Source organism: Lolium rigidum, chromosome 2 (assembly GCF_022539505.1).
Source record: "Lolium rigidum isolate FL_2022 chromosome 2, APGP_CSIRO_Lrig_0.1, whole genome shotgun sequence".
NCBI lineage: Eukaryota > Viridiplantae > Streptophyta > Magnoliopsida > Poales > Poaceae > Lolium > Lolium rigidum.
Genome location: NC_061509.1, coordinates 113191760 through 113214438, shown reverse-complemented (window position 1 = coordinate 113214438; position 22679 = coordinate 113191760).

Genomic DNA, 22679 nt, shown 5'->3' with positions numbered 1-22679 from the left:
ATTGGTGGAAGTGTAGATCTAGATCTCCTCTCTTAGATCCCTCAAGAATGAGCAAGAATGGTTGGAGGAATCAAAGGGGAGAGCAAGTTCTTCAAATGCAACAATGGAGGAGAGAGAATGGGAAGAACTTACTAGCTCAAGGTGGAAGAAGGGCTATTTATAGGATGGGAGCAAATAAAACTGTTGGGGGAAAAAGACAGAAAAAACGGGCAGAAAAACTGGCCAGAAAAACGGCCCAGCCGGCTGCCAGGCCGGTCGACCGGAGCAGCAGCCGGCCAGGCCGGTCAGCAGCCCGGCCGGACCGGCCCAGCAACTGGGCGCCAGAAGCGCGCGCGTGGGCGGCAGGTAGGCGTGGGGCGCGCGGGCTGCGCAGTGCCGCGTGGGCCGCGCGGGGCGGAGGCGGCCCAGCAGAGATTCCGGCCGGACCGGGGTGCGCGCCGGGCAGGCCGGTCGTGGACCGGGCCTGCAACCGGTCATGGGCCAGAAGCCCCTGGACACAGCCCGGATGGCATCAGTGCCGGGTCCGGTCGCGGACCGGGTGGGCCGGTGGCCGGTCCGGTCAGACCGGCCGGTCGGCTGGCCCCTTCTTTTTCTTTTTCCTTTTATTCTTTTCTCCTTTTCCTTTTTCTTTAATAACTAATGCTCCCGAACTCCGATTGACATGAAACCAATTTTGTTGGAAAGATAACGACGAATAGAACCCCAACAAAAATGGGAAATATGGAGACTCCTCACATAACATTTTTAGATGATTTTAGAGAGGGAGTCTCCCACCGTCAAGAAACGGTAAAGACGTCCAAACTCGAAAACGCAATAGAAGATGCATGCGGATTCCGTTTTCGATGAACTTGGGCTTGTTGTAAAGCTAGCAACAAGCTCAAGAACCTCACACAGAGAAACACCAAGAAGAAATAGGGATATGCAAAGTATGCTAAGGATTGAGCTCCCTAAGACGATGTGATCAAATTACCCAACCGAAAGCCCCTCTTGATAGTGCGGCTATCTATCCTATAATCCGGTCTCCCATCAACCACCTCGAGACCGGTAAAAGGAAAACCTATCAAGGTCATACCTTTGCCTTGCGCATCCCGCTTGATCTTGATGATAACACTTCAAGCTCTACACAAGCCGGAATGCCACACTTGACCAATGTTGCTTCGTGAAGACTCACAAATGCTCCCCCATACACTATGATGGGAAAGCTCCATTGATGCACATCTTCACTAGTCCATTATCACCAAATGGATGGCAAGCTTCAAGCATGTGATTCACTTGAGATGCTCATCTTGAACTTGCCCAACTCAACCTTGTATCTTCTCATACTCACATAAGATAGAGCATGGCTAATATTGAGTTCCACATAAGAACTCCATCTTCGTTTCTTCTTCTTGATCATATCACATATATATCTTCATACCGATGATCTTGATGCCAATACACAAGGTATACCTTTATCTTCATGGCATTCATACTTGAATCCAACACATGGAATACAAGTAGTACCTATGGAATATTCCTTCATATAAACTCAATGAAAACATTAGTCCATAGGGGTTGTCATTAATTACCAAAACCACACATAGGGGCAATGTACCCTTACAATATTTCCCAAACGTGAAGGGGTTTTCCTCAAGATTTTCTCAAGGAGTTTTCCTCAAGATTTGCCTACTATTGTTTCAGATTTTCTCACGGTTTGCCTCAAGATTTGTCTACTGCTTCTGTTTCATATTTCCTCACGATTTGCCTCAAGATTTGCCTACTGTTGCTGTTTCAGATTTGGCAGAGCATTAGTTGAGAAAACACCTCGAAAGAAAAGGTACTATGCAATTACATTTATTTACCTCTCCTTGGTGTATTTACCTGCAGTATGTATGGCAGTTGCAGCAGCTTGCTAATTAGTACCCACCAAAGGTAATTTACATATTCATCTTTGAGGTCCTATTGGTTTTCGCAAGAGCCAACATTGTGAAATTGTTGTCTTGTGCCAAGGTCCATCTTCTTTGTGAGATTTGTCAAGTATAATCATGCAGAACATGTGTTTTTCGGGTACATGTTCCGTGAGTCCGCTATCGGCTATTTCCCTCTTTGTACTCGCTATTTATTTAATTCTAGACATCTTGACTCATTCATGGTCGAATATTACTGACCAAAGTGGATAGCTCCCATTCTAAATGCAACAAATCTGACCTGAATGTTACTCCATCTCGTTAGTTTTTTCCCTGAATAGCTGCCATGAGTACCTTTATCGCATTATTTTAAAACCATAATGAGATGGAGTATTACGTTGTAAGGTTCATTCATATAGGCTATGTTACATGCATGTTTATGTATTTAGGAATAGGAGACTTTATCTTCATTCCTCATATGCTTATTTTGTATGTGCAAGAAGGGCATGCTGGGCATGGAAGAAGCAAGATATTAGAGATGGGACACCAAGGAGAGGAATGCAAGTCTCCAGAATAAAAAAAGACAGTTCCAAGAGGAATGAAAGAAGGAAAGTCTGCGGCTTTGGCAGTATGGAGATGTTAAATCTGATGAGGAGCAGGTTTCAGGTGCAAGAAAAGTGGGAGGCCGTTGGTAGATGAGAGCAGATTACTCAAGACAGTGTTCATAGTGTAGTGAAAATGGTCATGATTACCTGTGACGTTTTGGACGCTCCTCGTCAGATTATATGAAGTGACAGGGCTACATTTATGCAGTTAGAACAAGCCAATGTTGAACGTTCTTAGTTTGAGCAGTATTTGCTACTCCATTCAGTTATTACATCTTTAGAGTGGAGAGCTAAACTACATTCTTTCGCCGTTACGATTAACAAGGTTGTTTCTCTGTGCACTATATTTTGTTGTTATGAGGCATTCAAATATTGAGAATTTCCAGTCAATTTAATTCAGGATTAGACTAGAATATACAAATAGAGTGACATGTACCTGGGCTGTGCACGTGACTTCTTATTTCGTTTTGCCCTTGTTAGTATATTTCAGTATAGTTTTTTCTATTTTTGAAAACTGGTTTGGAAACATACTATGTGTGATAAGGAGTAGACCGGTGGGGATTGAGCAAATTCTTAAAATTTGACTTTAATATATTTAATTTAGAGAACACACACATCCGTCCTCCTCTCTTCCCGCTCCACCAATTAATTCTTGGTTAGATCCCAGCAAATCTGCAGCGAGGGCGCGGCTTGTCTTTGCACTGCAGCTTCCTAGAGCGGCAGGCGCCTATGCGGCGTAGAGGCACTCAGCGAGTGTCAGGCGCCACCAATGAGAATCAAGCTGGGCAGAGGACTAAGGAGAGATGATTGGGTCACGTGGTTGAGACACGGTAGAACGAGGGATTGGGACCGGTGGAGTCAGTCCAAGGTGACCGGGGAGAGAAATTGGCGAGCATAGCCGCAACACATTGGAGAATTGGGTGGGGGACAAGACGAGACCACTGGAGAAGAAAGTGGAAGGTCAGTGACCAGTACACCGTCTACAGACAATTGTGTGACATGTTTATTCCTTTTAATTTTTAGATAAGAGACAAAACATGTAGACTCTTAGCAATTAGCTTATTTCAACCACAGTAAAGTGTGTGTAAAATTTTAGACGATAGCATGTGGATAGTATCCCGACTCTTTGGTCTTGATAAAATATTTAAGTCTTAGTTTTATTTTTGAAGTCTTTGCTTCAGTTGAATGTGCGTGCATTGGTACGGCCTTTATTATTTATGTTGATTTATTTTTAGGGTTTTCAAACAACATCATGTGTTTTCTTAGTTTTTTTTTGAAATGTTGAGACTACCTTTTTTTATATTTTGACCAAGATTAATGAGTTAGTCTTTTAATTTGGTCATATAGAACATGTATAGAAAAAGAAACACAACTTATTTGATTGTGTATAACCCATTTTCATTTTTTATTTCACTTTCTTTCCTCAAAATTATAGCAACCGCAGACCATGGAAAGCAAAACTTTTGGCTTAAGTATTGACGGTTGCGCCAAGTGACTTATTAGTTGGAAACAAAATAAAATATATTGTTGCAGTATAAGTACATATGTCAAACAATCGTAATACTGAACGGCTATTGAGATAAGGCCCATGCTTCAGCAGTTCTACGTGCCCCGCGACGAGTGCTTCAACCACGTCAAGAAGGCCGACTTCACCTCCTACCTCCTTAAGGCAATCAGCGCCGGCATCCTCCCCCTCGTGACAAGATTGGGAGGAGACGAGCGTAGGCCAAAGGTCGGAGGCCCCACTTAAGGAGGCCATCGGGGCGGCGGCAGCAGCAGCTGTGGTAGGGGCAGGGCATGCGGCGGCGGGCCGAGCGCGAGGTGCGGCAGGAGTTCCTGTTGTGGCTGCCTGCCGCGGCAGACAAACTGCCGGAATTCCTGCCGTGGCAGCCTGCCGCGGCAGAGAAAACGCCGAATTCTCTGCCGAGTCAGAGGACCCGGCTGGGCGAGGCATTGTCGAGGCGGGGGCGCTCGAGGCCGGGGCGGGCGCACTTGGGGCCGGCACTAGGGTGCGCGGGGCTGGTGCAAGAGCTCGCGTTGGCGGCACGGGTGGCGTGCCGAAGAGGTCGTCGAGTCCGCGCAGCGCAGGAGGCGCAAGCGCGGATGACGAAGCTGCATGCTGAACAGGAAAAACCTTCTCATCAAAGACAACATGTCGCGAGACGAGTATTCTTCCAGTGACAGGGTTAAAGCAGCGGTAACTCCGATGGTTAGAGGGATACCCAAGAAAGACACATGCCATGGAACGAGCACCAAGCTTATGTGGAGCGGTGGATGCGATTTTAGGATAACAAAGACAACCGAAGACACGAAGATCAATGTATGAGGGAGGACGACCGTGGAGGCATGTGTACGGAACTTGGAACTTTATGGTTGTACTAGGACAACGATTAAGCAGGTATGTGGCAGTAGCCAGAGCGTCGGCCCAGAGAGGAGCTGGAATGTGAGCGTGGAACATAAGGGTGCGCATAGTATCATTAATGGTACGAATGGCACGCTCGGCTTTACCGTTCTGCTGGGAAGTGCATCAGCATAATAGTCGCAGGGCGGTGCCGTGGGTGGTGAGGAGATTATCAACAGTCTTGTTGAGGAACTGAGAACCGTTATCTGTCTAGAGGGAGCGAATAGTGACACCAAACTGCGTGCGCGTAAGCGATTTTTTTTTCCAACAGTACGTGGGCAACTTATTAGTTGAGCAACTAATTAAAGAGCGTCTATTCCTATAAATTATTCAAACTTATTAAAACGCCGTGCGTAGGTACACTTAAACATTGCGATGAGAGACAAATGTGCAAGTAACGAAATAAGAAATCGCAGCCACTTTCCGGTGATGGCAACTGCATTGCCCAAAGGAAAGTGGAAGAGACATCGAGAGCATTACCCAAATGAGAGTACAAGGGCCGTCGAGGGCGTTTCCTCCAACGAAACTCGCCGAATACTACTATAGCTCACCATGGGACGGCCATCGAAAGAGCTACACGCTCCCGAGCCTCCGAGTATTGAAATAAACCAACGGTTACGATGAGCAACACGGTAACACGCCCCGTCGGATACTATTGTACTCGATGCAAGAGCTCTGCTCCAACCCTCGGTACTAAAATAAGCCAAACCCTATTGTTAGCCTATCGCGCAACGGGTATTATTTGAAAGTTATTAAAACGTCGTGCATAGGTACACTTAAACATTGCGATGGAAGGCAAATGTGCAAGTGATGAAATAAGAAATCGCAGCCACTTAACCATAATATTCCCGTGATAGCAAGTGGACTACGCAAAGAAAAGTGGAAGAGATATCGAGAGAATTAGACACATGAAAGTACAAGGGTCGTCGAGCAATGCGATAACACGCACGTCGGATACTATTGTACTCGATGGAAGAGCTCTGCTCCAACCTTCGGTACTAATATAAGCGAAACCCTACGGTTAGCCTCCGTCATTGCGCGATAGCGCAACGGGTCATCTAGTTAGGTGAAAAAGGCAGAGAGAAGGAGGCGGAAAAGGTACTCTTAAAAGGGAAAATGCCAATTTGGGCCGAGAGAGACAAAACCCAGCTCCTGCTCACGTGCAACCAAACGCTATCTCGTCCTGTCCCACGCGGTCCCTTTCTACCAGCCCCACACGACGCGGGCCCACACGACGCGGCCCCACATGTCAGCACGGAACGGTTAACTAAACGGGAATCCTGCCGTCTGAGCTGCTTCTGCACGTTTCAAACAAGGACTTGGGGAAAACTGAGGAAAAACTAAGGAGCTGGGGAAAACTGAGCACAACTAAGGACCCGAGGGCATAGAAATAAAAATCCCTATAAGATATTACGACAGCTCCCCCATAATGTGTGCACTTGGAGAATTTGCGTTTGAATACAAAGTGCACCATTTGTGGAATATGAGAAGCTCCCCCAATATCTTTAGGAAACAAGCATGGTATGGACAAGTATATCAAGATATATAAGCATAAAGCATGATCATCCTAATAGAGTTATTAAGCATACAAATAGTCGTCCATACACGAATTATTCAAAGTAGCAAATGGTTCTTGAGAAAGCAAAGCAAATAAGCACAAGCCATATAAGAATCAAATAAAGCAACACCCATGGCTTGTGACAACCAAAGAACCCCGTGGTCCTAGACTCTACTCTCTTCTCCCCCTTTGGCATCGGAACACCAAAAAGGCGAAGAAAAGAGGAGAGATGCTAGCGCTCCCATCAGTAGAACTCATGCCCAGGGGAATATGAGCCCTCGCCATCATCATCCTCATCCTCATCTTCAGCACCTTCATCCTCTTCAGCATCATCAGCAGCAGGGGCACGAGCAGGCCTAGGAGGAAGACCACCATGAGCATACATGGAGAGGTCGAAGTTCTGGAACATCTCATCAGTAATGGGAGGTATCTCCCAAGCAGGTGCAACCACAGGCTCCATCTCAGGTCCAGAAGGAGGAACATGGACATTCCTTCCAGCCATGAACTCATTTTGTCGCCTCCGTGTCTCCTGGTTCAAAGCAAGACTTTGATGTGCAACATCATTGGTGTTCTTGCACATTTTCCACAAGCTGGACAAGAAGCGAGCGGCACCGCGCTTGGGGCGCCGAGAGTAGCTGGAGCTAGCTGCATGATCATGTCGTTCCTTGGAACGGCGCTCAGAGGGCATCATGGCAGGGACTTCCGGACGAGTGTCCTGAGTGGGGAACTTGAATGGTTCCATTGTGATCCTTTGATCTAGTGTGTTGTTGGGAGGAGGTACCATGTGGTTGATGAGCCGCTGAACGTACTGAGCATAGTTGGGAGTCATGCGGCTGATGATGCGTGAAGCACACGTCCGTTGGGAACCCCAAGAGGAAGGTGTGATGCGTACAGCAGCAAGTTTCCCTCAGTAAGAAACCAAGGTTATCGAACCAGTTGGCCATGTGAAGGTTGTTGGTGAAGGAGTGTAGTGCGGCGCAACACCAGGGATTCCGGCGCCAACGTGGAACCTGCACAACACAATCACAATACTTTGCCCCAACTTAACAGTGAGGTTGTCAATCTCACCGGCTTGCTGTAAACAAAGGATTAAACGTATGGTGTGGAGAATGATGTTTGTTTGTGAAGAACAACAGAGAACAGTGATTGCGGTAGATTGTATTTCAAATGTAAAAGAATGGACCGGGGTCCACAGTTCACTAGTGGTGTCTCTCCAATAAGATAAATAGCATGTTGGGTGAACAAATTACAGTTGGGCAATTGACAAATAGAGAGGGCATAACAATGCACATACATATCATGATGACTACTATGAGTTTTACTTAGGGCATTACGACAAAGAACATAGACCGCTATCCGAAGCATGCATCTATGCCTAAAAAGTCCACCTTCGGGTTAGCATCCGCACCCCTTCCAGATATTAAGTTGCAAACAACAGACAATTGCATTAAGTACGCATGCGTAATGTAAACAATACAAATATCCTTAGACAAAGCATTGATGTTTTATCCCTAGTGGCAATAGCACATCCACAACCTTAGGGGTTGCTTTCACTCCCCCAGATTCAATGGAGACATGAACCCACTATCGAGCATAAATACTCCCTCTTGGAGTTACAATTATCAACTTGGCCAGAGCCTCTACTAGCAACGGAGAGCATGCAATATCATAAACAACACATATATGATAGATCATTAATCAACTTGACATAGTATTCCATATTCATGGGATCCCAACAAACACAACATGTAGCATTACAAATAGATGATCTTGATCATGTGTTATCACCAGAATTTGACCGGATCAGAGGTGGGCCGCGATTAAGATGAGCTTGAAGGATATACATGGAAGATATACATGAATCGGCCTTGTATACAAAGTTTGGGCTAGTTTGCCCGTGTATCTGTAAATATAGTAGGACGTGTCCGTTAGATAGAATTTGGCTCGTGCACGGTTGGGATTATTCCCACGTTAGAAAGTCCACGGACTATAAATATGTATCTAGGGTTATTGAGAAAGACAACAATCACGTTTATCACAAACCAATCTAGGCGCATCGCCAACTCCCTTGTTTCGAGGGTTTCTTCCGGGTAAGCATCATGCTGCCTAGATCGCATGTTGCGATCTAGGCAGTACACGTTTATTCGTTGTTCAAGTGTTGCTCGTGCTGAAGCCTTGTTGATGGCAAGCAACGTAGTTATCATAGATGTGTTAGGGTTAGCATTGTTTCATCGTATCATATGCTTTCGTCCATGCAACCCTTAGACGTCTAGCCGCCCTTACACCTATCTTAGGTGTAAGGGCAGCACCTCGCTTGATCATTATTTAGTAAATCCGATCTGTTATGATTGCTCCTTGTTCTTCAAGGATTAGTTTAATATCTGCATAGTTAGGCCTTGCAAACGGGTTGAAGGATCCAGTGGCACGTAGGGTGTAGTTTGCTAGCCCTAGATGAGATGTTCCGGGGATCAACTTCATGTTGGTTTTTAGGCCTTGTCTAGGGTCGGTTTATTATCACCGTGCGTGGCCGCCAGGCTCAATCACGCGTAGGATGTTCCGATTATGTGGTGAAAACCCTAAATCGTCGTATGTCGTTTTAGCTTTATATTGATCAAGCAGGACCACCATTGATCGTATACCTCATACGAATCATGGGTGGATCGGCTCCTTGAGCCGATTCACGAGACAACCCGAGAGCCGATCGAGGCTCGTATTTAATGTTTACATGTATGCCATGCGAGAAACTAAGCGAAGCAAATCCATCACCTTCCCGACCAGGTATAGGTCAGGTGGCACGCCCTTGCACCAAGCATCGGACGTGCGTGCCGAGGCTTTGCGGGCCGTCGCTCGAGGGACCAGGGCCAGCCGCAGTCCCGGGAGCCTCCCGGCTCTACTCGTGCTGCCCGTCGCTGCTCGCCGGTGGGTTTCGACCGCAACACATTCTGGCACGCCCGGTGGGACAGTCTTCGACATCAACTGCATCGCCATCTACATCTGAGATGGTGGAAGGTACTCCAGTCACGTACGAAGATCTGACTGAGGAGCTCAAGAAGAAGTATGACGAGGTCAAAGCTATCCTAGAAGCCGACCTCATCGGCTCTTTCCAGAGAACCCGCTCACACGGCATCAGGTGGAAAGGGTTCTCACCTGAAGGCGCGCTCGATGGAGTGGACCTGTCCGCCCCTTCGAAGAACGCACCGGTCTCTCGCGTCGGGAGATTAATTTCATGGTGGCTCATTCGCCGCACCGCCATTCCGAGAGCCTCGGTGAACACTTTGGAGCGTGTCGCCCTACGGGTGATCCAGAAATCATGAGGCATCGAGCACTCTCCGTCGGGACCTGCTCTAGGGACTCACCAAGGTGAGATACCACTCCGGTCCCGACCGCCCCGCCGTTTGCGTTGGCAGCACCTGAAGTGCCGAGTTCACCGGCATTCGTCGTCTTCAAGATCGGTGGTGACCCTAGTGATTACCAGCTCTTGTATGAGGCGCCTAAGGAGATCCCTCACGGGTACACGTGCACATACGTGCCGGACCGCAATGAATCGGGCACTCACGAACCGGACCGCAACAGGCAGGGACTTCGGAACAACAGGAGGAACTTCGGGAACGGATCTTGAGAAGCGGACGTGGCTAGCTAAGTATGCCACTCCGACGAACCTCCGCAGCTCAACTCCCGCAGCTGGCTCAGAGCTTGAGAAGCAAGCGTGGCTGGCTAAGTATGCCACTCCAGCCGAATCTTCGGAGTTCGACTCCTGCAGCCATCACCGCGGATCGGATCAGCACAATCTTGAGAGACCAGTTCGGCATGGTGCCGAAAAGGAGGGCAATCGGCTATTCCAAGCCGTACCCCAACGAGTACGATTTGATCCCACTACCACCCAAATATCGGCTCCCTGAATTCTCCAAGTTTAGTGGATCAGATGGCTCCATCTCAATCGAGCATGTGAGCCGATATTTGGCACAGCTGGGCACGATCTCAGCATCAGATGAGCTACGTGTGAGGTTCTTCGCACAGTCCCTCACAGGATTGGCTTTCGGGTGGTACACATCGCTGCCACCAGACTCAATCCGGACTTGGAAGCCGTTGGAAGAACAGTTCCACATGCAGTATCACTCAGAGGCTTCCGAGGCTGGCATTGCCGATCTAGCACAAGTACGACGTAAGCGCGGAGAAACAAGTGTCGAATACATCCAGCGCTTCAGGACCGTTAGGAACCGATGCTATTCGGCTCGTGTGACCGAAAAGAAGCGACCGAGTTGGCGGTGGTGGGTCTCGCATCACCGATCAAGGATGTGGCCTCCCAAGCAGACTACCCTTCACTGGCGCATATGTTGCAGAAGCTGTCGTTATATGAACAGCGCCACCTAGAGGTGTACCAGGATAAATTCAAGCGTGCGGTGGTCCTGGTTGAGGCAGATGAAGATGAAGGCTCTACGGGAGATCAAGAGGTAGCAGTGGCTGAATGGACTCAGGGGGCAAGCCCCGTGTCCTGCAAATGGGTTAAGCCGCAAGGTCCTCCAAGAGGGGTTGACTTCGACGTGACCAAGGCTGAGCAAATTTTCGACCTCTTACTTAAGGAGAAGCAGCTAAAGGTACCCGAAGGCCACAAATCCCCACGGCGCAGGAGCTGAACGGAAAGCCATACTGCAAGTGGCATAACACGTTCACCCATACCACCAACGACTGCAGGGTGTGGCGTCAGCAGATCCAAATGGCGATAGAACAAGGGCGTCTAATTTTCAGCCAAGTACGCCATGAAAGTCGACACACACCCTTTCCCCGCCGTTCACATGGTGGAGTGCACTTACCCCGGGAGGTGCCAGCCGGGTTCCTCGTTCAACATCAACATGGTAGGACCCGTGCACCACCCCGGTAAGGACAGAGACGAGGGCAGCTGCTCTCATAACAAGGACAAAGAGGAAGCCATTCCACGCGATCGGCTCCGGCACTTCCCAAAAATCCTGGTTACAATCAAAATGAAGGCCGATTCCAGCAATCGGCCCATATTATCCTTACCATACGTTTTCCCTGTATTCAGTGTCGATCTCACAGGTGACGGAAAGCTAGGGTATGGGTTTACATCGGCCGATGAGCTAGAAGAAGTCGACATCGGTCCCGGGGATAAGCCACGACCAACTTTTATCGGCAAGAAGTTAGATCCACATCTCGAGAGTCGGATGATAGCCCTGTTGAAAGAATACCCAGATTGCTTTGCATGGGATTACACGGAGATGCCTGGGGTAGACAGGAGCATCATTGAGCATCGGCTCCCCCTTAAGAAAGGATTTCGGCCGTTCCAACAACGAGCACGTCAGATGAAGGCCAAAATTCTGGAAGAGGTCAAGAAAGAGATCGAGAAGATGTTGGCCGCCGGGTTCATCGGGCCATGCGAGGTATGCTGAGTGGATCTCCGATGATCGTACCTATAGAGAAGAAGGACGGCCGATGGCGTGTGGCCATAGATTTCCGAGATCTCAACAGAGCCACTCCAAAAGATGAATATCCGATGCCCGTGGCGTAAACGTTGATCAATGCAGCCTGCTGGCCACAAGGTGTTGAGCTTCATGGATGGCAACGCCGGCTATAACCAAATCTTCATGGCTCCGGAAGATATACACAAGACCGCATTCAGAGTACCGGGGTCGGTGGGCTTGTTTGAATATGTAGTCATGACCTTTGGGTTGAAGAATGCTCGGTGCAACGTACCAAAGAGCCATGAATTATATATTTCATGATCTGATCGGCAAGTTGGTGGAAATCTACATCGATGACGTGGTGGTCAAATCTGTCTCCATGGAGGGACACTTGGATGATTTGCGACGCATCCTAGACCGAACCCGGAAGTTCGGACTGAGAATGAATCCAAAGAAGTGTGCCTTTGGTGTGACGGCCGGCCAGTTCCTAGGTTTTCTGGTTCATGAACGAGGAATTGAGATCGGCCTGAAAAGTCAAGAGGCAGTGCGTACCATGCAGCCGCCTACCACGAAGAAGGAGCTCCAACGTCTTATCGGCAAGATCAACTTCGTCCGACGATTCATCTCTAACCTGTCAGGACGAATTGAGCCATTCATGGCGTTGGTGAAGATTAAATCTGATGACGAGTTTCACTGGGGGGCAGAACAGCAGCAGGCGTTTGACGAGGTTAAGCGGTATCTAACAACGCCTCCTGTGCTAGTTCCACCCCAACAAGACAGGCCGTTCTATATCTACTTATCAGTAGCTGACACGTCCATCGCTTCGGTGGTGGTGCAACTCTATGAGGGTGTTGAAAAGGTCGTTTTCTACCTCAGCGGAAGGATGTTGGACGCAGAGACAAGGTATCCTGAGGTCGAGAAGCTATGCCTCTGCCTGTTCTTCACCTGCACCAAACTTCATCATATCCTTTTGACGGCAGAAATCATCGTCATATGCAAGTCAAACGTTGTCAAGCACATGCTTTCGGCTCCTGTTTTGAAAGGCCGACTTGGTAAGTGGATGTTTGCGTTGTCGGAGTTCGATCTTCGGTATCAGCCTGCGAAAGCAGTCAAGGGACAAGCGTTGGCCGATCTTATAGCTGAACGGATTAATACTAATATAGCAGCACTATCCGTACGTGCATGGGCTATGTTCTTCGATGGATCGGCTTGTGATGATGGTTGTGGCATCGGCATTCCGCTCGTGTCGCCTCGGGGGCAACATATTCTTTCGCCATCGGGCTATCTACCCCTTGCACCAACAATGTCGCCGAGTATGAGGCAGTGCGCAAGGGAATGGAGTTGCTTTTGGAAGCCGGGGCGAGGCGGTGGAGCTTTTTGGAGACTCGAAGTTGGTGATCTCCCAGCTCACGGACGAATACAAGTGCGAGAGTGAGTCACTCTTTCCATATTGGATGGAATGTCGTGAGCTGATGACACATTTTCGGTACATCAATTTCAATTGGGTCCCAAGGTCTCGAATACCGACGCCAATGATCTCGCACGGATGGCGTCGGATACAAGGACATACCGGACGGGTCGAAGTTCAGTGTGCGCTCCCGGAACAGGATGATCGGAGAGCCGATATCTTCAATTACTTGAAGGATTCGGCTCGGGGGCACCTAAACGGATAAGATACAAGGCTATGAAATATGTCCTTATAGGAGATGACATGTTCTACAGGACGTTGGAAGGGTTACTACTCAAATGCCCGGGACCAACCGAGTCTAATCGGCTCTTACATGAGGTGCATGAAGGCGCTCGTGGAACTCACCAATCGGCTCATAAGATGAAGTGGTTAATTAGGCGATCGTGGTTTTATTGGCCCACCATGCTTGAGGACTGCTTCAAGTACTACAAGGGATGCCAAGCGTGTCGATGTTCGGAAAAATTCAGATGGTACCCGCATCAGCGATGAACCCCATCATCAAGCCTTGGCCATTTCGAGGTTGGGGCATGGATATGATCGGCAAAATCCATCCTGCGTCGAGCAAAGGCCACGAGTTATTTCACCAAATGGGTGGAGGCCGTTCCTATGAAGAAGGTAAAATCGGAAGATGTTATCCAATTTGTCAAAGAACATGTCATTCATAGGTTCGGGATTCCCCAAACCATCACGACCGATGGAGGTTCGGTTTTTGTTTCTAAAGAATTCAGAAAGTTCTGCGATGACATGGGGATTAAGCTGATCCGATCATCTCCATACTATGCTCAAGCCAACGGGCAAGCCGAAGCATCCAATCAAAGCCTGATCAAGCTGATTAAGAGGAAGATTGACGAAAACCCTAGGGTGTGGCATGAGACATTGTCAGAAGCTTTGTGGGCCTATCGCATGTCATGCCATGGAGCTATAAAGACTTCGCCATACCAGCTTGTCTATGGGCAGGAAGCCGTATTACCTTGGGAAATTACGGCTGGATCGAGACGTGTCACGTTTCAGAATGACCTGACAGCTGAAGAATATGCAGCCCTGATGAGTGACACTATTGAGGATGCAACGGAACTTAGACTTTGGTCGTTGGAGAAGATTAAAGAGAACAAATCCAGGGTAGCTCATGCATACAATAAGAAGGTGAGACCAAAGGAGTTTCAAGTTGGTGATTTAGTATGGGAAGCCGTGTTGCCACTAGGAACCAAGGATAAAGCATATGGCAAATGGTCTCCTAATTGGCACGGTCCTTACAAAGTCATCCAGGTTTTGAAGGGCAATGCCTACATGCTTGAACAGCTTGGATGGTGTGAAGTTCCCGGTGGCCGTCAATGGCCAGCATCTCAAGAAGTATTTCCCAAGCATGTGGGATGATGGGCAGTGAGATATGGGGGCCGATTTAAATCGGCCAGTAAAATAAAATGTACATGCAAGTCACAGCCGATGCACAGACATCGACTTGAGAAAATATGCGAAGACAACAGTATACTAGTACAGCCGATGCACGGACATCGACTTGGAATAATAAAAGCCGATGCATTGCTATCGACTCTAGAGGAACAAGCTCAATTGAGCAGAGTTAACGTAACGGTTTCGGCACCGCAGATCATGATACCTGAGATGAATCTCCCAGTGGATTTGCTGAGGAGTTGAATCTGCGCGTTTGAGGTTGGAGGATGGTTTGGACATGGACTGGACCTGTTTGACCTTGTGAATAAGCAACTGTTTGGCCTCAAATCGCGTTTATAGTGCAAGCCGATGCCCTGCCATCGGCTCTCTGTACAGCGACTTCGTTCGACAATCGGCAAAATTGACAAGAAAGCAAAATTAATAGGGGAATATTTTCTTCATTAATAATAGGATTTCTTACAAAGAAAGAGCCGATTGCTCAAGGGAGGAAGAACAAAAGAAAGGTCTATTGACCAATCTGCTACTACTACTAGGCCTATACTAGTAGATCCTAGTCTATGGGCCATCGCTGCCCTCGTCGTCGTCCTCGGAGCTCTCGTCGGCGATGCTGCCGGCGGGCTCCTCGTCGCTGCTCCCGTAGCCCTCTACGGGAGCCTCGTCCTCCTCGTCATCGTCGCTGTCGTCGTCGTCCCACCAGGTGCGGAGGCGCTTCGCCGGTGGGTAACCCTCGAGGGAGTCGTCGTCGTCGTCTTCCTCCTCCTCTTCCTCGGAGGAGGTGTAATCGTCCCAGGAAAACGAGTCGTCCTCGCTCTCCGATTCCAGTTCCCCATCAGCGAGGAACTGGAGGTCTTCATCTCCGCTGGTCAAGGACTTGTCGTCCTCGGACTAGACGGAGGAGGCGTGATCCTCCTAGTCCCACTCCTCCGAGGCGTGCTCGTCGTGCGCCGCCATCTGAGCCGCCACCGGATCCCACTCTGGCGTGGGTTCGCGGGAGGAGGAGGAGGAGGAGGAGGAGAAGAAGGTCTGGGAGGAGAGATCCGACGAGGCGGAGGAGGAAGAGGAGGAAGACATTGCTCTGAGATTGGGGTTTTTTTGGTGCCGATGGCCAGAACAGAGCAAGGGGATGAAGTGGCGAACTGTTTGGAGCGGTTAAATAAAAGGGGATATAGTGGAGATTCAATGCCACAGCAGTTTCCGAGGAAGTGGTGCCCAAAGAAAAAAAAATTGCCGAGTCACGCGGAGAAGTTGAGGAGGCAAGGCATCATGATGATGGGTACCGCGACGGTTCTCGCTTCTGCCACGACATGACCCGACGAAGAAAAAACAGAGTGATTTTGGAATTATCATTTCCAAAACCAGGGGGGCATGTGTTATCACCAGAATTTGAACGGATCAAAGGTGGGCCGCGATTAAGATGAGCTTGAAGGATATACATGGAAGATATACATGAATCAGCCTTGTATACAAAGTTTGGGCTAGTTTGCCCGTGTATCTGTAAATATAGTAGGATACGTGTCGGTTAGATAGAATTTGGCTCGTGCACGGTTGGGATTATTCCCACGTTAGAAAGTCCACGGACTATAAATATGTATCTAGGGTTATTGAGAAAGACAACAATCACGTTCATCACAAACCAATCTAGGCGCATCGCCAACTCCCTTGTTTCGAGGGTTTCTTCCGGGTAAGAATCATGCTGCCTAGATCGCATCTTGCGATCTAGGCGAGACACGTTTATTCGTTGTTCAAGCGTTGCTCGTGCCGAAGCCTTGTTGATGGCGAGCAACGTAGTTATCATAGATGTGTTAGGGTTAGCATTGTTTCATCGTATCATATGCTTTCGTCCATGCAACCCTTAGATGTCTAGCCGCCCTTACACCTATCTTAGGTGTAAGGGCGGCACCTCGCTTGATCATTATTTAGTAGATCCGATCTGTTATGATTGCTCCTTGTTCTTCAAGGATTAGTTTAATATCTGCATAGTTAGGCCTTGCAAACGGTTGAAGGATCCAGTAGCACGTAGGGTGTAGTTTGCTAGCCCTAGATGAGATGTTCCGGGGATCAACTTCATGTTGGTTTTTATGCCTTGTCTAGGGTCGGTTTATTATCACCGTGCGTGGCTGCCGTGCTCAATCACGCGTAGGATGTTCCGATTATGTGGTGAAAACCCTAAATCGTCGTAGGTCGTCTTAGCTTTATATTGATCAAGCAGGACCACCATTGATCGTATACCTCATACGAATCATGGGTGGATCGGCTCCTTGAGCTGATTCACAGGACAACCTGAGAGCCGATCGAGGCTCGTATTTAATGTCTACGTGTATGCCATGCAGGAAACTAAGCAAAGCAAATCCATCATCTTCCCGACTGGTATAGGTCGGGTGGCACGCCCTGCACCAGATCGACATGCGTGACGAGGCTTGCGGGCCGTCGCTCGAGGGACCAGGGCCAGCCGCAGTCCTGGGAGCCTCCCGGCTCTACTGTGTTGCCCGTCGCTGCTCGCCGGTGGGTTTCTGACCGCAACATCATGATAGGCAGCTCACAAGATCTAAACATGATAGCACAAGAGGAGAAGACAACCATCTAGCTACTGCTATGGACCCATAGTCCAAGGATGAACTACTCACACATCATTCCGGAGGCGGGCATGGTGATGTAGAGCCCTCCGGTGATGATTCCCCTCTCCGGCAGGGTGCCGGAGGCGATCTTCAGAATCCCCCGAGATGGGATTGGCGGCGGCGGCGTCTCAGTAACTTTTCTCGTATCGTGGCTCTCGGTACTAGGGTTTTCGCGACAGAGAGATTAAATAGGCGAAGGGGCAGAGTCGGGGGACGCTCGAGGGGCCCACCCCATAAGGCGGCGCGGCCAAGGCGGGGTCGCGCCCCCCTATGGTGTGGCCGCCTCGTCGCCCCTCTTCGTCTCCTCTTCGGACTTCTGGAAGGCTCCGTGGAAAATAAGACCGTGGGCTTTTGTTTCGTCCAATTCCGAGAATATTTCCTGTGTAGCATTTCGAAACCAAAAACAGCGAGAAAACGAGAACTGGCGCTTCGGCATCTTGTTAATAGGTTAGTGCCGGAAAATGCATCAAAATGATACAAAGTGTATGTAAAACATGTGAGTATTGTCATAAAACTAGCATGGAACATAAGAAATTATAGATACGTTTGAGATGTATCAGCGGCCAATAACAGAACGAGATCACAGCCATCAATTTTCCTTATGTTGTCAGGATGGCAATAGTACATCAGATTCAGGTGGTAGTTCCTGACTTCACTGGAGTCGCCTGACTTGCTGATGAGACTCTCACGGAACATCTTGGCAAGTACAAGATAAGAGTAATACATCCCAAAGATAGTGGGAGGACCAGGTGTAGGGTTCGGCGGATAGCAAAAGGAGATGTCACCTTTAACGAGCTTAGGCCGAGAATGAATCTTGAACCCTTGAGCACGGCCACCACCAAAACCCATGGCTTCACAGAACTGAGTATAGGTGCATGAGTACTTCTCCTTGCCAGTCATCCAAGTCATAGTGCGATCCTCATCATCATGGAAGAATACGGTGCAATGGAATTGACGGACAAGAAGGGGACAATAGGTGCCTTCTCTTTGGTCATCATCGGGCTTCAGGCACACAAGATCATATAGTCCCAAACCCTTCAAGGTGTCAACCACAAAGCGGTACTTGGTGGCTTCATGCAAAGCAAGCTCTTCAGTGTTGATGGCCTTAGGCATCACTATAGCACCATTCTTCATACACTCTCTAGTGTTGTAGAAATCATCCCATAGGCTTGCTTGAGTCTTGGTCCAGAAGAACCTGTCCCCACCAGTGTAAGTCCGTTGCACAAAGAGATACGGATTTTCCTCCTCACACTCTGCCAATCACCAAGATGTGCTACGCCCACATTGTAGTCTGGCACTACTTCATCATCATCTTGGGCTGGGTGTTTGTCTTTCCTCTTACTGCCAGTTGTCTTGCTTCTTCCCCCAGCGGAGCTGCCAGTGTCAGTAGTCTGAGGTGCTTTAGAAGGCATGCGGCCGCTAGAACGGCGGGGTGGAGGCACCGTAGGCCATCCTCTCTTGGCAAGAGTGCCACGTTCTTCACCACTCCAACTATCTGTGAATGAGCAAATAGAGCGAGGATAGCAGTGGGGTAAGTGTACATGTCATCAGTAAATAGAGAGGCCAAAAAGCATAGCATATATCCAAGTGTTTCGATGAGATTATGCGAAGAACTGGGCGATCCGGCGCACAGGCCGGTCCAACCGGACGACAGACCGGACGAGCCGGTTGCCAATCCGGTTGACCGGGCGGCACGCCGGACCGGCCGGTTGAGAGGCCGGTTGACCGGGCCTATGACCGGGTCTGTCGAATTGTGAGGTGTTGCCCAGAATTTCTACCACAAAATCATGCAAAAACTCATAAACTTGAACATAGACTATAGCAATAGAGTGGAATATGTGCATAGTGCTGTGAGACACTCTAATGGCATGAGGACTTACAAACCCTAACCCTAACCCTAGGATTCTCAATATTTCCTCAAGAAAGATGCAATGTGTGAGGGAAACTTAGAGAAAGAGGGAAAGGGAGAACAATTTACCCGAAGACATGGTCCTCCTTGCTCAAGGGAACAAGAAGAACACCTAGGTAGGGCTTGAGAGCCAAATCCCCAAGATCTCCCAAAGTAGCTTGAGAGGGACCAAATCCCTTGGTGGAGATGATGCAAAGGGCCCGATCTATGATTTGGTGAAGTTGGAGAGGTTTCTAGTGGTGGGAAGGCCCTAGAAAGAGATGGGGGTGGTGGAGGCGGCGGCAATGGTGTGTATGGTGGAGGGGGGAAGTGAGGAAGAAGACCCCCAAGGGGTAACCTCCTCCATACATAACCAGCTGCACGGCCGTTTTGCCGCCTGGTCGACCGGGCCTGGCGCCGGCTGGCCCGGCGCAGAGGCCGGTCCAACCGGGCTAGAGACCGGCCAGGGTCACTCTGCCCAGTTTTGTCTTGTTTTGCCTCGTTTTGCCCCTATTCTTTGTGTAAATGTGTATGAATGCTCAGATGATGACATGTACATATAGATAGATAGATGATGATGAGATGAGCATAGACATGCGGTTGGAAACACAAAGTTCTCTAGGCATACCCATTGGAGCGAAAATCCAAACAAGATGTAAATAGAAACAATGGGCATGATTCGAAATATATATCAAGAACCATAAGTCATTTTTAAGTGATTTTTGCAATAAGATCATTTAGCCTTATATAGTCAAATCAAGTTGCAATTGAGGCTCAATGAGGGGCGGGGGATTACTCCCCCTATGTGAAAGCGAAATGTCATGAGACCTCGAAGAGACATGCTTGGGTCCATATAATGATATTGGGTCTATTTATGTTGCACGCATAGGTATGCATCATACCAAGACATGGTAAGATGACTATCCCCATATGTGTTGTGCCTCTAAGCTAGATAGCAAGATAAATGCAAGAATATAGTGCAAGAAGTTATTCAATCTAAGTTTTTAGGATCAAGAATACCAAGTGCTCCTCTCAAGTTAACAAACCGGGCTTCATCCAAAGGCTTAGTGAAAATATCCGCCAATTGGTAGGTTGTCCCCACATGAGTGAGATCAATATCCTTATTGGCAACATGGTCACGTAGGAAGTGATGGCGAATGTCAATATGTTTGGTGCGACAATGTTGAACCGGGTTATTGGCGATCTTAATTGCACTTTCATATTGTCACAAAGAAGAGGCACCGTACCAAGAGACACACCATAGTCTTTCAAGGTTTGCTTCATCCATAACAATTGAGTGCTACAAGATGCCGCGGATATGTATTCGGCTTCGGCGGTGGATAAAGCGGTGGAGTTTTGTTTCTTGGATGACCAACTCACCAATGACCGGCCAATAAATTGGCAAGCCCCGGAGGTAGACTTCCGGTCAACCTTATCACCGGCCCAATCGGAATCCGAATAGCCAATGAGTTCAAAGGTTGACCCCTTTGGATACCATAGCCCGAGAGTAGGAGTGAGAACAAGGTATCTTAGAATCCGTTTGACCGCCATTAAATGGCTCTCCTTAGGAGCGGATTGAAAACGAGCACACATCCCTACACTTAGCATGATATCCGGCCTAGAGGCACAAAGGTATAGCAAGGATCCTATCATGGAGCGGTATACCTTTATATCCACATCCTTCTCACCGTCACATGGGCCAAGTTGCCCTTTTACGGGCATGGGTGTCTTCATTGGACTTGCATTGGTCATGTTGAATTTCTTGAGCATGTCCTTCACATACTTTTCTTGAGAGATGAAGGTGCCTTTTGCAAGTTGCCTCACTTGGAAGCCTAGGAAGAACTTCAACTCTCCCATCATGGACATCTCAAATTTCCTAGTCATCAATAGCTCAAAAGCTTTGTTATGATTGGGGTTAGTTCCACCAAAGATAATATCATCAACATATATTTGACATATAAATAAGCCACCCCCTTTAACCCGTTTGGTGAAAAGGGTGGAATCGACCGTACCCATGCAAAACCCATCACGTAGTAATAAATCCCTAAGGAACTCATACCAAGCACGTGGAGCTTGCTTGAGACCGTAGAATGCCTTATGGAGTAAATACACGTGGTTGGGTCGGCATGGGTCTTCGAAACCCGGGGGTTGAGCCACATATGCGGTTTCTTTTAGGGGACCATTCAAAAATGCACTTTTCACATCCATTTGATATAGTTTGAAATTGTGGAAAGATGCAAATGCAAGCAAAAGACGAATAGCTTCAAGACGGGCTACCGGCGCAAAGGTATCCTCAAAATCCATACCTTCTATTTGGGCAAACCCTTGCGCCACTAACCTTGCTTTGTTTCGTATGACAATGCCATTCTCATCTTGCTTGGTCTTGAATACCCATTTGGTCCCAATAACATTGATGCGATGATCCTTGGGTCTCTCAACTAGAGACCATACTTCATTACGAGTGAAACACTCCAATTCTTCTTGCATGGCAATTACTCAATCCGGATCAACCAAGGCTTCATGTACCTTGAGTGGTGCAAAACTAGGCACAAAAGCATGGTGTTGACAATAAGTGATAAGTAATGCATGGTGTCTACGAGTTACCACTCCTCTTGAGATGCTACCAAGGACTTGATCTACTTTCATGTCACTTGCCCTTGTAGCGTCCTTGATCTTCCGAATGGTTCCTTCATGATCAATGAACTCATCTCTTGCTAGTACTTGATCATGAGGGACCACTTGAGCTTGATCATGAGTTGAGGATGTCTCTTGATCATCATCATGGTCTTGCTCAGTGGAGTGAGGACTTCCTTCTTGTTCTTCGGAATGTGACTCATCTTGAGTGGAGGATGGTTCTTGAGTTGCACTTGATGGTTCGGCTTGAGTTGAGCTAGGCTCCACTTGAGCCGTGCTTGATACTTCTACTCCATCACTTCGATCATCAGTATGGACTTCTGTGGGCCGGATGTGTCCAATGCCCATAAGCTTGATGGCATTAGAAGGATCATCATCATTACCTACAACACATGGAACAACTTGCTCCACTTGGGAGCCATTATCCTCCAAGAACACCACGTCACAAGATACTTCAATAGCCCCAGTGGACTTGTTGTAGTATCTATAGGCGTGGGAGTTCTCCGCATATCCAACAAATGTGCCCTCAATAGTTCTAGTTTCAAATTACCGAGATTTCCTTTGTTGTTCTTAACAATACATTTGCATCCAAAGACACGAATGTACATGACATTAGGCTTGTTACCTCTGAGAAGCTCGTATGGAGTTTTGTTGTGGAGGGGGCGGAGGAAGAGCCGGTTGGAGTAGTGGACAGCCGTAGAGATGGCTTCTCCCCAAAAGTTGTGGGGTGAGTTGAATTCACTCAACATGGTTCTTGCCATCTAAATGATAGTCCGGTTCTTCCTTTCAACAACACC